This window comes from Pongo abelii, chromosome 13 (genome assembly GCF_028885655.2).
Source record: "Pongo abelii isolate AG06213 chromosome 13, NHGRI_mPonAbe1-v2.0_pri, whole genome shotgun sequence".
Classification (NCBI taxonomy): domain Eukaryota; kingdom Metazoa; phylum Chordata; class Mammalia; order Primates; family Hominidae; genus Pongo; species Pongo abelii.
In genome coordinates this window covers 71,293,889-71,306,737 of record NC_071998.2, presented here as the reverse complement: position 1 = coordinate 71,306,737, position 12,849 = coordinate 71,293,889, and the positions used below count along the sequence as shown (strand labels likewise).

Sequence of the window (12,849 nt, the reverse complement as noted above, 5' to 3'; positions counted from 1 at the left end):
TCCCTTTTTGCCCCAAGAATACCTGCCGACAGTGCTTGCGGCTGCAGCATTTACCCTGAGAACTTTGCCACAAAATATCTGGCTTTTATTATTATTTTCACATCACTCTAGTATGTCAACTTTGGAAACAAAAGACATCATTCTATTTACAGTATTCTGTTTTTAGTAGTCATGTTTCCATTTACAAAATATAGTAATTCTCGAGGGATGATAACGTCAAGTCCTACAAAATGTAGCATTCCTATGTGTGATATTAACATCATTCTCAAACGATTGTTGGCTGAATTTAATGAATTTGATGAACTCGATATTTCCAAACTAGACGATTCTAATGATTCTAATGTTTGTTCTGTTTAGAAATAACTCCAAGAACAGTTTTTATATTTTAGTTTTACATTGAAACTCAGTCAGATTTGCTTCAGCCTCAAAGAGTGTGTTTACGTAAAATTAAATGATCACTGGCAATGAGCTGTACTTTTTTTTTTTCCTAAATGGGAAAAGAGTTAATAATGAATATTAGCTATCCTCAAAACCAATTAAAAGTTAAAAAAAGCTAGATGAGAAGGAATGAGTGATTGAAGGCAGAATTAATGAGAGAATCTATTAAATAATCCCAGAAAATAATAATGATTATAGAGATGGAAAATATCTGAATAGCCTGAAATTCACAAGAACTGATTATTTCAGCATTTTGTTCTTTTTCTTTGTCACTTTCAAAAACCTTTTGTAGATATTTGTCTTTAATTTTTATTAATTATTAAATCTTCTTTCCTTTTTATAGGCCCCAGCTATTTCTTCCTACTTTTTGAAATCTTTCATTTCATTAATCTCTCAACGCTTTAGTCTCTGTCACCATAGCCTTTGTTATTTTCTGAATTAGAAAATAAGATAGTGTTATTCACTTCTGTAATTTCCCTTTATTTCTCATTTGAGTTCTTTATATTTAAAGTTTTTATTAAACATTGTCTCTCATCATTTTATTTCATTTGCACTTTTTAAATGTTTATTACCAGTGACTATTTTTTCACATAGGAGAGTAAATAAGTGAATGTCTTTCTGTTAAAGGAAAGACTTTTATTTAATGTAAAAGAATGTCTTTCTGTTAAAGGAAAGACTTTTATTTAATGTAAAAAAAGGTACTATAAAATACACAAATACATTATAAAAAGTATTCCACACATTCTCTTGCTATTAAGAACATGTGCCTTATAATAAGAAGAGTTACATAGCATCCTATTATTTTATATCTTATACTATTTTTTTAAAATGCGTAAGTTTTTGACTAAGCTATTCTGCTCTTAAGCTGGTAGTCCTAAGATTCTCTACTGAGGGCAAGGCCTGTTTCAAATAAGTATCCTCTTTTTAATAAATTAGTGCTAAGCCTGCTTAGCTCTTTGGGGATGTAGTTTTAGCAGAAAGAAAATTGGCCTTGTTTATGGCCTTTCTTTTGCGGCCCTGAGTGGATTTTCATGCTTGTGAAAATGAGATACTGGCAGCAACTGGAATTAAAAGAAGGAAGATATTGGGCCCATTTCCTCTTCTAACTCTGCTAAGCCATTTTTCACTCTTATAAGTAACTTTCCTCCTCTTGCAGACTTGAGCCTCTCCTGTGCAGAAAATTAGGACAACATCTGAGGAGGGCTAGGACAAGGACAACTGTCCACCAGGGACCAAGCTAAGATTGGTAAACCAATTTTCACTTGTGAACAATGCCAGAATTCAACCCATGTGTCTCCCATGGTGAAGCACTGTAGTGCGTCATTAACCCACTGTGCCATTTAGCAGCTTCTCTCTGCCTGCTGTCTTGTGAATTAACATCTCTGCCTCCACTGCACTAGACCCTGGATTTATTTCTGCTAGGAGTGCTGCTGAATGAATAGCAGTTCTCTGTAACGAGGGATCAGGGCACAGCTCTTTCAAATTTTCAACTGAAAGCAATAGCAATTTGCCATTCAGTCCTATCTTATCATCATCATTAGGATGGGAAATCACAATCTGAAGGCTCATTGTAATGTGCTGTCAACCTGATATCTTGTAATTTTAATATGTAATACTGTGGTTAATAATTAATGGCTTTAACTCTGTAGGTGGGATCTGAATTTGGCTCCAAGAAAGAAATCCCTCTGAGCTGAAATATTCTTTGAGACTTCAACATCTTACGAAGTTTCCCCTCAATCAGCCTCGTTGCCTTCTTATTTAAATCATCTGCCATCTAATGAATCTGGATCAAAAGCTCCAAGCTTAAAATATACAACAAAAAGCTGCTTCTGGGTGAAGAGTTTGGATCCAAATCAATACGTTTCTGCGCTCTGGCCATTATCGCATGCAGTTAACTGCTGGGAAATACTGATGTTCAAAAGATATGTTGGAAAAAGGCACCTGCTTTCTCACGCTGGTTTATGTTTGTCATCTTGATAAAAATGCAAGGCAGCATATGCAGAAATTGTGCGGAAACACCATTCACATGGTAATTCCTTTGTATTTGAATAACTTCTTTTCAGGTGGTGGACTGAATGCCAGACTTGGGAGGATTTGAGCATCTCCCTGCCTTCAGTTCTTCCGTGACAATATTTTAGTGTCTGGCTCACTTTTTTGATCAAAGAAGACCATTTATTGGGACTTCAGAATGAAGGTGCTGCCCCTTGATTTTCCTGGATCACAAGCCATAATGTAGAAAGGCTTCTCACATTTTGTCTGATGAATATTACTGACAATATAACCAGGGAAAAAGCTCCTTAATTCTATCAGCTCAAATCTTCTTTAGTTTAAGTGCTGTTTAACAAGCAGAAAAATAATTGGGTAGACTCAGCGTAACCCCTCATAAATCAAATCTCTGATAAATTTTTAGTAATACTTCCTTTTGCAGGCTTCAATTACACTCTGCATTTCCAAAATATTAGGTTTACAGTCTATACCTGCCTGGTGTTTAAATTCAGGAATTTTGAGGCGTATTCTACTTATAGAAATAAAAGCTTAAGCTATTTTAAAAGTTATTCTGGAAGTACACTGAAGCATGTTGAAAATAAGAATATATATTATATACATGAAATATTAAATCAAAAATGGCTCTAGGGCTTAATCTCATATTTAATTATAATCAGCTGCTAGTGACTTGCTTGGAACTCCATGTTGAGAGGGATGGTGAGGTTGTAGCCAACCTCTAAAGGTAGAAATTTTTTGATAAATCATTGATGTTTGTCATTTTGGCCGAAGGTGGGAATAACACACTCATGACCCATAGTGTCCACTCTGACCCTAGGAAGCCACTTATGATTGGACTTGGTGAAGTACATATGGTAAGCAGCTGATAAAGACAGCATTTCAAAGGTCAAATACATGTTGTTTTTGTCTTTAATTTACTAATGCCTCCTTTTCAAATAGTGTCCTCAACTCCTGAACTCTTTAGATTTAGCTAAATTGATTTTCTTCTACAAGAGGCACTTTTATGATTATATTTAGTTTTAATATTTAATCATAACAAGGTATTTAGGTTTTAAAGTCTTTCTATGTAAGGCTTAATATTTGAGGCTATTAATTCATAGCTAACTTGCCAGGCAACTCTACCAATAGGATAATGGATGTGTCTCTACTAAGGGCTCAAAATAAAAACTAATGAGGCTGGGCGCTGTGGCTCATGCCTATAATCCCAGCACTTTGGGAGGCTGAGGCAGGAGGGTCACTTGAGGCCAGGAGATCGAGACAAGCCTGGCCAACAGGGCAAAACCCCATCTCTACTAAAAATACAAAAATTAGCTGAGCATGGTAGTGTGCACTTGTGATCCCAGCTACTTGGAAGGCTGAGGCACGAGAATCGCTTGAACCCGGGAGGCAGAGATTGCAGTGAGCTGAGAGTGCACCACCGCACTCCAGCCCATGCGACAGAGAGAGACTCAGTCTCAAAAAAAATTAATAAATAAATAAAATCTGATAAGCTCCAACTAGTGGGAATATAAGAAGTGGTTCATTGGAACCAGCTTGCATTAGCTTGTGAGAACTGATTGCTAAATTATCAGCACTATTGTGAGCAGGTTATTAAACACAGCCCTTATTAAACATTCAATTGTAGAAACTTGTAACAGTAAATGGTCTTTAAAATAAAAATAATACATTCTTTTTGTTTGTTTGTTGTTTTTTTGAGATGGAGTCTCACTCTGTTGCCCAGGCTGGAGTGCAATGGGGCAAGCTTGGCTCACTGCAACCTCCACCTCCCAGGCTCAAGCAAGCAATTCTCCTGCCTCAGTCTCCCAAGTAGCTGGGATTACAGGCACCTGCCACCACGCCCAGCTTTTTTTTGTATTTTTAGTAGAGATGCGGTTTCCTCATGTTGGCCAGGCTGGTCTCGAACTCCTGACCTCAGGTGATCCACCTGCCTTGACCTCCCAAAATGCTGGGATTACAGGCATAAGCCACCTTGCCCAGCTGTTTTTTTTTTGTTGTTGCTGTTTGTTGTTTGTTTTGTTTGAGATAGATAAAGTCTCACTCTGTCACAGGCTGAAGTGCAGTAGCGCAATCACAGCTCATTGCAGCTTCAACCTCCCAGACTCAGGCAATCCTCCCACTTCAGCCTCCAAGGTAGCAGGGACTATAGGTAGACACCACTATGCCCAGCTAATTTTTGTATTTTTAGTACAGACAGGGTTTTTCCACGTTGCCCAGGCTAGTCACAAACTTCTGGGCTCAAGCCTGTCTTAGCCTCGGAAAGTGCGGGGATTACAGGCATGAACCACTGCTCCTGACCAAAAATACATTTTTAAAATTCACAAATTCTTAATTATTTCACTAAATTTGCTTTTATTTATCTATGTTCTTGAAGTCATTTATGCCATTTGTATCTATATGTTGAAAACAGTATATTAATGATATGTTGATGTGCATTTCTTCCCAACTCTGCCTTCAGTGATATTATGTTACTGATTTGAAATTGGCATATGTTTACATCACAGAAATTGGAAATAATAAAGGCATGATTTATTATGTTGATTGTCTAGATAATGAGCTAGCAAACTTTTTCTGTAAAGTACTAGATAGTAAATATTTAAGGCTTGATGACTATGCAGTTAGTCTTTATTACAACTACTGTATTGCTGTTGAGTGAAAGCAGTCGTAGGCAATACATAAATAAACAGGCATGACTGTGTTCCAGTAAACTGCATTTTCAAACCAAGAGGTCAGTGCACTGGCCATAGTTTGCCTATGACTGGTCTAAACCAAAGAAAGCAATAGAAAAGTGTTAATCATGCTGATTAAACTAAAAATGTGCCATATTTGTAGCTATTACAAAGTGAATAGCACAACATTTTGAGAAGTTATTCTTTCAATGTTTGAAAATTATTGTGATTCAGTAAAAAATTAGGTTAATAAGACTCAGAATCAATTTGAACAGCCTTATATTAGTCAGAGGGGAAATTTGAGAATCATTAAAAATAATGTAACGGGTTGAAATCCGTCATATTTATTTACATCCATTTGTTTATAACAGTATTAAAATCAACATTGGTAGGTGACCTTTGAGGATACTAAGGAACCAACTTATTATTTTGAAAACTCCCATATAATAAAAAATAGTCAAGATTTTTTTTCAACTTTTTCTGAATGAACTATACTTCAGGATGAGAAACTGGTTTATAAGGTTACGTTTTGCCCTGGGATTATTTCAGTTAATACATGAGAAATAAGTAGTGGAATGTCAAGGTTTTATAACTCCTATAAAGTTAACAGATCTAGACAATTATCACAAATTGCTGGAAAAAAAATAACAAAATGAGAGACCACTGATATGCAAATCCTGATTTGGTTATTATACAACACCATCTATGAAAACAAATTACTCAAATAAACTAAAATATGATCGAACCACCAGATCTACCCTTCAATTTATAAAAAATAAAGGAAACAGACGAAGATATGAAACCCACCATGAACATGCAGTGATCAGCAAATTTCAGAGCGTGACAAACTGTATAAGATGAATAATCCAGTTTCTTTAACAATAATAGAAACAAATTGCAAAGAAATATAATAAGATGATGGCAAACTATAGAATTAAAGACATATTAAAAAAAACCATTCAATGGCAAAGCTGTGATCTTAATTGGATCCCCACTGAAGCAAACAAATTTGTACAATGTGAACAATGAGCAGTTAATCAATGATAAAGAATCATTGTTATTATATTTTAGGTATCATAGTGGCATATTTACAAAAATGAGTGCCTGTCATCTAGAGATACATCTTGAAATGTTTGCAGATTAAATAAAATGATTGATAGGTAGGATAAGATTATATATATTGATTGTTTTAAAATATTCAATGAAAAAAGAGGGTATAGTTATATAATGAATCACAATTAGCCTTGAGTTGATAATTATTAAAGCTGAGTGATCAATGCATAACCATTCATTATATTAGTTACTCTGCTTTTTATATTTTTGACATATTCTATTATAAAACTGAAACAAAAAATAATACAGTCTCTAATTTTACAGTAGAGTTAGGCTTCTTATAACTCTCTAATCTTGAAGATTGATTTTCTTAAACTGGAGGCACTTTTTCAGTTCTGTTCAAACCAGGTTGCCAGGCATTAAGACAAATCTCTAGTTCATTTATGTTTTTTTAGAGACAGGATCTCACTCTGTTCCCCAGGCTGGAGTGCAGCAATGTGATCATGGATGGTTCATTGTAACCCTGAACTTCTAAGCTCAAGCAATTCTCCTGCCTCAGCCTCCCAAGTAGCTGGTACTACAGGTGCACACCACCATGCTCAGCTATTTTTTTTAACTTTTAATTTTGTAGAGATAAGATCTTGCTATATTGCCCAGGCTGATCTCAAATTCTTGGCTTCAAGTGATCCTCCCACCTCAGCCTCCCAAAGTGTTGGAATTACAGGCATGAGCCATTGCACCCAGTCTCTTCAAAAACTAATACCTTATGCTTTTGTCTCAAAACCTCCCTTTTCACCTTTATTCTCAGCTTAGAGCATTTAAATCAATTCTAAGAGAATTTATATAGGCTTCTACTGCCATATTCCCATCCACCAGAGCTGTCTCTGTGTGCTTTTCCTTCCATCTTCCTATCCAAATGCAGTTCTTCGACTTGTGCACTAGATATCAACCTCCTTATGTCCACTCAGACATGTTCATGAATTGTCCCCTCTTCTCTGTTATTTTCATGCTATCATTGCTCTCATCTTAAATAAGAACGTCTCTTAACCACCTCTCCCCTAATGGCTACCATCACATTTCTTTGCTCTCCTTCACTGTAAAGGTCTTCAGAAGAGATATGCAGATGTACTGTCTCCAAGTTCTCTTTTCCTATCATCTCTGAAATCTACTCAATTTGAGCTTTTACTCCCACTACTCCACCAAAAAATGATGCTGTTGAGCTTACCTATAACCTTCACATCACTAGTCTAAATGGTTAATTTTTGGTTCTCATGTTACTTAACCTCACAGTACCATTTCACAGGCTTGCTTACTCCATCTTCCTTAATCTGATGGCCTCATCTGTGCCCTCCAAACTGAGCATAGCCTTATCCAACTCAGCCGATGGCAACTACATTCTGATTGTTCAATTCAAGACCTTTGCATCATGTCCCATTACAAAATTCTGTTGAGTCTTTCTTTAAAATATGTCCTGGATTTGATCACTTCTCACCAGAAGAGATCAAACTCTGTTTTAAGCCATTATTATTTCTCACCCGGGTGACCGCAGTATTCGCTCAACTAGGCTCCCTGGTTCTACACTTGTTTCCCAGCAGTCTCTTCTCAAGAGCTCAAATGCTCTCCTGAAGATGTGAGTCATGTCATAGCATGCCTCTGCTCTAGACTCTGAAATGGCTTCCTATTGTACTTGGAGAAAAAGGGAGAGTCCTTGAATATGCCCAAAGACCCTGCGTGACACTCTGCAAACCCCACCAATACCACCCTGACCTTGCCTATGTGTCTCTCACTTACTCCGCCATTGCCAGAAACCCCCGAACTTCCTCATCATTCCTATTTTATTCACCTTTCTTCATCTATTGCTTTAGCTATTTCCTCCCCCTGAAAAGTTCTTTCCTCAAATATGCTCATTTAGGGTAACTCCAAAATGTCTTTCAAGTCTTTGCTTAAATTTCACTTTTTCAATAAAGCCTGGCCAGCCCACTCTATTTCATATGGCAACGTGCATCTTATTTTTCCAACCTGCCCCACTCTTGATACCCCATTCTCTGTTTTCCTTTTCTTATATGTAGCACTTTTCATTTTCTTGCCTATTTTATATTTTTCTTATTCTGTTTATTGTTTTCTGTCTCCTCACTTGAATATGGCAAGAAATTCCTATTTGTCTGTGTCTTCACTTATTTATCCAAAATACTTATAAAAGCTTCCAACAGATAGCAGGTAATCCACCATGATGTGTTGAATTAAATTTTCAAGGTTTAATAAAAATAGCCAATCAAAAGTCCACAGTTGTGTCCCTTTTCATGTAATCATCTTTGTAGCAGTCACCCAAATAAGAAGATATATCAAATAATAATTTAAATTTGACTGAATAATTACTATGTATTTTCCCAGCAAAGTTAAGTTTCTGAAGTGAGAATTTATTCATTTATTACAAGTTTCCTATATTTTCTGTGTACACAGTTGTTGAGAGTCAGGAAAAAGATATCAGGAGAAAACTAAGTTGTTGGGAAAGATCTGACTACAGAAAAAATGTTTGCCCCAGGCATTTAGAAGCAATAACATAAGGAATATATTTTTATAATTCCCTTAAAATAGGAGTTTGAGACTGAATTAGAGAAGTAATGACAAAATAAATCTTTGACATCACATCATCCATCATCTCCATAATTTTTCTTAAGAAACTGCTGATTGCAATCGTCTTTGCTGACTCAAGGATTAAAAGTTCTAACATTTTTCTTGTGAAGTTATGTTAGCTACATAAAATTATTAACTTAATTGTAAAACCATCTTCACACTCTTTACATTAATCAGTAGAGTCCTATTTATCTCACAATCACCTAATGCAAAAAGAACAAGTTCTCGTGGGGAAATATTTTTTTCAACTCTAAATAGGATGGTATTAACTTCAGGAGTTCTTTGATATTCTAAATGAGGACTGAAGTTGATTGTTTTAAGGTACTATCTTTCCATAGTGGAAATAGGGGCTTATAATAGTATTTTAACAATTTTAATAAAATTTCAATTTATATTTCCTTAGTATGAATTTTTTCCTTACCCTGCTGGTAAAATATGGGATTATCATTCAACATTTGTTATCTCTTAGTAATACTGGTTAGACTAGCTCTAAGTAGGACAATCACATTTAACCACATATAATGGGATGTTATGCATTGTAAAAGATTTGATGGATACCAAGCTAGTCAGCAAGCATGTGGTTAGCCAAGTTGAATCATCAATGAAGATAATGTTTGATAATTGCTTTGGTATTGTGGTGTGAGGATGGTTTTTCTGGCTTTGTCTCTTCATTCCTAATCTCTTGGAGAATTTAAAAAAGTGTTTACATCCTATGATTATAGTCCAAGCTCTACACCAAGTTGTGGCTACATTTAAAATTTTAATCTTTTCTGGAGTACTGTTGGTTTATCTTTTTCAAGATTTGCCTTGAGAGCTCTGCATTTTAATGCCAATTAGAGAGATTCCTTAATTCATAGTCTGAAGGGAAAGAAAAAATTCTGAAACCATTAACCATAATAAATAGGTTTTATAAATGTTTAAATTCCACTGTAGTTAATCAGTTTGAACAAGACATTTAGGCTGTAAATAGCATTTTAAAGTAAACAGAGCTTTACATGAAGTGACAGCTAGAATCACATTTTCTGCTTCTGAGTGTGAGGAAATTAATGTACCAAAAAAGTGCCTACTATTTAAAGACGTCTTGCTCCAGACATATTTAACAACTGAGATTTGCAGTGGGTAGACCACTGAAGTGTCTTGTCATTAAATTATGCACTGTACATTAGAAACAGATGCACTCCTGGAAGTCTTGCATGACAACATTGTTTTGCCATTTTCCAATTAAGACATTGCTAAAACTGAAATCAGAAGTAAACTAACAGGTCAGCTATCTTGATCATGGAGAAATGGTGTAAGTTTTCAGAAGACCTAGTGGTTTTCATTTGTATCCTGATATAAATTGGAAAGCTAATCCTTCACCTTGTTTTTCTCCAATATCTAGACAATTTACAAAGTGATTCATTTTAAATATTGCTCAAATTTTGTTCAAATATTTAGATTTTAACATGCCAATATTATAGAATACTTTGGCATATTTGGTCACAAGAAAAATCTTACAAAGCAAAACATAGCAGTGGAAAAAAAGTTGTGCCTATTCTTTCTAATCAGTGGCAAAAAATAGCTATATAGCTCTCTGGAAATGATCTGTAGAAAACAATATTTGAAGAAAAGTGGAATTGCAGTGAGGCATATTTATTTGGATGGTATAGAACAAAATAAGCGTACAAAAAAAGAGAAGGGTTACTGCCCTGGATAAAGCCGCTATGGTTCACATTAGACATGTGATATCACTATTACTATGAATCCTATTTTATTAACCATAACAATTTTCTGTTGGTCTTTTGCAAAAGAAAAAATGTTGAAAATAAAATTCCAATACACTATTGAGCTATTCTCTGCAACTCCCTTACAGGGAAAATTTATATTCTGATTACTTCAGCCAAACAAACATTTTACTGAATCAAAGGGAAAAGAAAAGCTGCTAATTGTCCTCATTTATGGTTGCTGTTCCAATATGAATCAAGAAAAATAATTTTTTTTCCAATTTTAAAAATTATGGGCCACATGTTCTTTTGCCTTCCATCTGTTTATTTTTATATAAATTTCTACACTAGGAATTTTATACTTTAAAAAACAAGCTCTAAAATTGTTCTACACCCACAAGTAGGCTTCTTGGGCCTATACATATGCACTAGATATATACAATCCAAAGAGATAAACACTCTAAAACATCACTTTCCACTGAAAAGATTGTTAATTTTCAAAATGGCTTCCTATGACCGATTCTTTTTTAGCCACTGCCCAATTGAAAATCTTTGAGAGAGAAAAAATTCTTCATTCATTTCTCATTCCTTACAAACATAGAGCGGAACAGTCTGAGCCTCAGAAAATTAGTCCCAGCTGATATTTTGCTAACCTTAATTTTGAAGTAATGTCAAATGAAAAAGTTTATCTATTTAGTTAGTTTATACTTGTCTAAATTTCTTTGGATTACTGCAGTTTTATTAGTTAGAAATACTGTTATACATGAGTTGAGGTTTTATGGGGAGGGAAAACATGCATCATGTTATGAAAGACAGACACATATTTAAAGTGTTGCCATTTGTTATACATGAATTAGAAAAGGATGACACAGCTATGTTTTGAAGTCATGTCTTCATAAATTATTTTATAAATAATAGTTAAAATAAAACCTCAAATTTATTTTTTTGATACTTTTTTTTCCCTGTGATCTTTAAATCCAGGCATATATTAAAGAAAACTAGATCCTTAAATTTCTAACTTATGTATACTTGTGCAAACAAAAGAGATTTATATGGCTTTATTTCTTATTTTTTAGTCCTGTAAGTCTTTTTAATATTTATGTGTTTATTTGCTTAGAAAGTATTTAAGTCCATATTTTTTTGTTGAAACTGGAAACTGTGCTTTGTTAAGTGTAAACAACATAAAAAAACCAAAAGTATTTCCTGAGTTTGGAATTAATCTCCCAACCCATGAAAATTGAGAAACTTCTCACATTGGAAAAATGTGTTCCTACCCTGGCTACCAAAGAAGAAGAATGGGCCAACAAGTAGCTCTAGAATTTTTGCCAGCAATTTACATATGAATCAAATGTGATCTTTCTTTAAATTGCACTTAATATAGGAAGTACAGCCATGTTTGATTTCAAGCTGAATTGATATGTGAGCAGTCATTGGCTGTCCATAATTAAAATCTTACAGAAAGCCCACCTATGATGAGCAATTTAATATTTGTGGTCTTAGTTGGTAGACTATGCCAATTCCATGAAAATCATATTGTCATAGTTAGAGCCAGGCTAACCACATAGAGCTCTTTCTTTCTCTATCCATAATTATATAATTAGATTATTTTTATCTTAAACATACTTTAAAAACATTTTCTTTATGGTACATTATTAAAGAATCATGCCTTCTAAAGGTCTCTTCCTAAGCCAAGAAATCCACGTGTTACGTATTATGCAGAAGAGATTTTCATGAGTAGATTTCCGTAAAGCTTTGAACCAAGGTCCAGGAATTGTATTACAGTTTGCCAGTGATACTTAAAAAGTGAGAGGAATATAGTTGCAAAGCAAACTTTAGTAAGATTATTGATGGGAAATGATATTGAATGTTAGAATATAGTTACAAAGCAAACTTTAGTAAGATTATTGATGGGAAATGATATTGAATGTTAGAAAAAAAATGTTATTACTCTTAATGCCAAATCTGTGTCTCTCATGAGTTAGACTTAAACATTTAGGATAAGATAACTGTACCCTCTATATAAGAACTGCATTTACTAAGGAGAGATGAGAGGAGGAGGCAGTCGTAATCTGTAATAAGTCTATTCTGTCTCTATATTTGGTAATGAATGTATATGTCATCTTTCGTTTTCAGGTCTCTATTTGTCTTATTTTGTTTTTAAAACTATTTATTTATTTATTCGTTTTGAGACAGGATCCCACTGTGTCACCCAGGCTGAAGTGCAGTGGCACCATTATAGCTCACTGCAGCCTTGAACTCTTGGGCTCAAGTGATCCTCTTACCTCAGCCTCCCGAGTAGCTGGGACTACAAGTGTGTGCCACCATACCTCTGTGTGTGTGTGTGTGTGTGT

The 12,849-nt window shown here is 34.7% G+C and overlaps 1 long non-coding RNA gene across 1 annotated transcript in view; it reads left to right on the top strand.

The window, feature by feature from the left end:
• LOC129047888 (uncharacterized) overlaps positions 1-12,849 on the top strand; it is a 29,969-nt gene that overhangs the window by 13,057 nt on the left and 4,063 nt on the right. Inside the window, exons 5-6 of the long non-coding RNA XR_008509751.2 lie at positions 1,595-1,684; positions 2,088-2,467. This is a non-coding gene — a long non-coding RNA (uncharacterized LOC129047888). The remainder of the gene's footprint in view (positions 1-1,594; positions 1,685-2,087; positions 2,468-12,849) is intronic.